A 4,119-nucleotide genomic window follows, 5' to 3' on the forward strand; every position below is an offset into this window, starting at 1 on the left:
CTTGGGGTTGCTGGAAAGCAGAACATGTTCTTAAGCCACAGGAATCTGCAAGAGTGCTGTCTCTTTATTTATCCAAAATAGTCAAACCGCTTTTTAACCCTACAAAATGCTGGCACCCTCCAGACTGGCAAAAGTCCACCGTGCAGCCTACCTTTCTCTTCACCTTCTCTGTTTGTTCCCCAGCCATCATGCACAGTCCTCCATGCAGTCCCTGGCAAGCAGAATGATTTTTAGGTTATTTCTTAAGTCCTACCACCACTCGGGAATCTCCAAGCTATCTGTGCCATCAGTATCGCTCAGGATCGCTGTCAGACTGCAGCTCCATATATCTCGTTTTTTTGGTATTTTCACACAAATTCTTTTGTTAGCTTGGGTTTAGTCCACTTTTATATCCTTCCCTTCAAGGCTCAGGGGTCCAAGATTATCTTCTGTATCTGTGTTAATTGGTTTCCTTTTTCTTTTTTGAAGAGGGTCTGTGCAGTCTTTCTGCCTAGTCCACTATCTTGCCCAGGAATTGAGTTTTTAGACATCTTAGGCTCAACTTCAAAACTGAAAACTTCAACAATAGTCACCTGAATCCGATTTCTCCTTCTCTGTATTTTCTTACTCCCAATTTTTAGTTATCAAATATTATAGATTGCTGAAATTCTTTTCATATCCTCTAGCTCATTATTGCTATCAAACTGGCAGTTATTTCTTTCCTGAATTCTCTAAGTCCTGCTATTTTTCCTGCCTGCACCATCTCCTCCAATATATTGTCCACACAGTAGCCAGAGTGGCAATGGTGTTGTTTTATAAATCTAAGTAAATACTTGATTTCCATTTTTAGATAAAAAAATGTTAAGACTCTCCATTGATCTTAATATAAAATTCTACACTTGTGAATTGATTATGATTTTGGAATAAACTTGCACAAACCAATGGAATGTACATTATCTCCTGAAATTGCCCTTTAAAGAATTTGTCTTCCTTCCCCTCCTCCTCAGTGACCCAGAAACACTGGCTGAAGCTGGCCAATCATAACACTTCCTCAAGGATGTAGGCAAGAGATTGGCCCAGCGGGGAAAAACTGTGCAAGTTGAGATATAGGAGTCAAGTTTTACAAAAAAGCTCATCTGAAGATTCAAGCAAGTAATTAGAGGAATTCAGGTGAGATATGAGAAACTGAATGCTGACGACATTGTGTTCATCATCCCCGTTGTTTGGTAAGGACTGTCTTTATTTATGATAAAAAAGTAAATAAATAAGTAAATACATATACACACACACACACACACACACACATGTATATATATGTGTGTATCGTTTTCCTTAATATAATTCAATTTGAACTTGTGTTGCCTCCAAGAGATGTGATTCATACAAATTCAAAATTAAAGGAATTATTCACCTAAATAACACAATTCCATTTATTAAAAAATGAAGATTTACTAATAAGATAAAAGACTACAGTCTTCAATATGGATTACAGCTTAACATTAAAAACAGAACAAAAATAAACTTCACAACTGGACAAATAAAAAACATCACAATAAATGAAGAGAAATTGAAGTTGTCAATGATTTCATTCTACTTGGCTCAGCAGTCAATATCCATAGAGCAGCAGGTGAGAAATCAAACTATATATTGCACTGGACACATTTGTTGCAAAAGGTCTCTTTAGAGTTTTAAAAAGAGTAGATGTCACCTTGAGCTCTAAGGTGCACCTGACCCAAGCCTGGTCCTTTTAATTATCTCATATTCCTATGGAATTGGGCAAGCAACAACAACAAAAAAGATACAGGAAGAATAGATGCATCCAAATTGTGGTGTTTGTTAAGAATGAATATGCCATGGACTACCTGAAGAATAAAAAAATAAGTATTAGAAAAAAAATGTATATATACAGAATTCTCCTTAGAAATAAAGATAGCAAGATTTTGGTTCACACTGTGGACAAACCATCAGGAAAGTAGCATTGTTAATAAAGAACATCATTGGTAAAGTAGAGTGTCAATGAAAACCAGGGAATCCTTCAATGATATAGACTGAGACTGACATAATGGTCACCAAAATAGTCTCAAACATACAGATACTCATGAAGATGGTGTAGGATGGATCAATGTTTCTTTCTATTATATATAAGATTGTTATGAGTCCGAACCAACTTGACAACAACTACAAACAACAACGAATTTTAACATTATGGGAGAAGCTTTAAAATAACTGTCTGGCCCACCAACAGATGCTTAATAATGACCAACATGTGAGAAAATGCTGTAGACACAGGAATTAAAAAAAAAAAAAAAGAAAGAAAAGAAATTTGTGCATTTTGTTGATGCTTTTTTATTAAACTTGATTGAAATAAATATAACAAGGAAGAAAATATTGTCTATAAACTGAGTCACTGGAGTGATTTAAAACATTGAGAACCTAACAATACCTTCTTAACCTTAACAAGTAAATCTCGTTAAAATTTCAGAATCATGGTGAGGATGTGATTGCATTAATATAGTACTGTACTATACTTACCTTTCATCTCTCCAGGATTCTGTGTAGTTATTGAGGGTGTTCTACTCACAAAGAATAAAAACAAATTTTAAGTTGAAATGTCACTCTGTTACTATGTAATTTGGCTCCCAAACTCTATTGAGGCTTTCTGTTAGGTAGAGCCTTTCCATTCCTTAGATCCAAATAAATACTACAGTATAATGAAACTAGCAATGCTACAGGGGTGAGTCACTGGACTGTGGTTTTATAAACATTATACAAATTTCTTGTATATCTTGAGTAATTTCACTGCTTCTAGTTAATTCTCAGTACTGACAATTGAAATAATCTTTTGAAGGATTGAAAATGGAGTCTTATCAGTAAGCACCACACTATATCCCTCTAGCACCTTAGTGCTTGAAAAACTAGGTACAGAACTTTGAATTAGGGATTTTGGTGCTCTGAACAGCTCACTGCATCAGAGTGCACCAACTACAGAAGAGCAGAATTAGAGAAAAGCCACAGGGCGATTATTTAAGAAAGATATACCTGGCAGAGGATGGACAGGCAGCCGAGAGAGGCCATTGGAAACTTCCTTGGAGCAGTCACTGACTGGCAGGTGAGGGTGGCCACCTGAGATCTCCATGAGCCAAGAAAGATGATACCCTATATCAGCATACCAGTGACCACACTAACATCCCAGCAATCACCCTAAGGAGCTACCTTCAGCACCTGATTTTATCGATACCTCAGGTCAGCTGTGTCCAAATGGGTGCATGCAGCACCACTGAAACCCAAGCAGAGAGCTCACTGGTGCTCCAGGAGGGTGAGCTCCCTCCCCCCTCAGCAGGTCACTGAGTGTGCTTGGGCCACCTTGAGAGACATTGAGAGGTCTGTGCTTGTTTTTGTCACTGATACTGGGACCACAGATTATTAGCAGGCATTCTCCCAACTCCAGCACAGCTGAAATTGTGCGCATCTTTGGCACCTCAGGTGGGCAGTATCACAGACAAACTCCCGAGCCATTCACAGTCTGCGTGGATTGCACAGCACAGCAGGCAGACCGGGTGGAGACAGAGGAATCCATAGCTGAGTGTGGTCTTGGGAATTTTCCTTGGATAGGCTTTTTGGCACTGAGGGACCTCGAAGGTGAAGTCTTTGAGTGTGCCTGAGCCTGGCGGAAAGTGGCGACACCCTAACAACAGGAATCTTTCCTGAAATTGAGCCGCGAACTTGTAAATAACTACGTCATCAATAACAGCCTGCACAAAGCCCTGGAAACTGACCCTAGCAACACCAAGCTTTCCTTCTTCTGATTCCACTTTCTCCGCCAGTAACTTCACTCATACAATAGAAGAAACCATATTCGGTCGATTACCATATAACCTCCCGCTTTGAACTCTAAACCCTCTTTACAACAAACAGAAACACATATCCACATTCCACACAAAATGATGATTCCAACATCACAAAGAAAACAGCAGAGAGACCCAACATACCTGAATCAATAATAAAATAAAATACACTAGCTTCACCTTTTCAAAATATTAAACCATAAAACCAAGACAAAGCAAATCAACATGTAACCAGCAGCTAAAGACAACCTCAAAATGCCTAGGAAACAATAGGCAACCTCAAATTAAAAAAAAA

Source organism: Orycteropus afer, unplaced genomic scaffold (genome assembly GCF_000298275.1).
Source record: "Orycteropus afer afer isolate SDZICR_OR568_19922 unplaced genomic scaffold, OryAfe1.0 scaffold00072, whole genome shotgun sequence".
NCBI lineage: Eukaryota > Metazoa > Chordata > Mammalia > Tubulidentata > Orycteropodidae > Orycteropus > Orycteropus afer.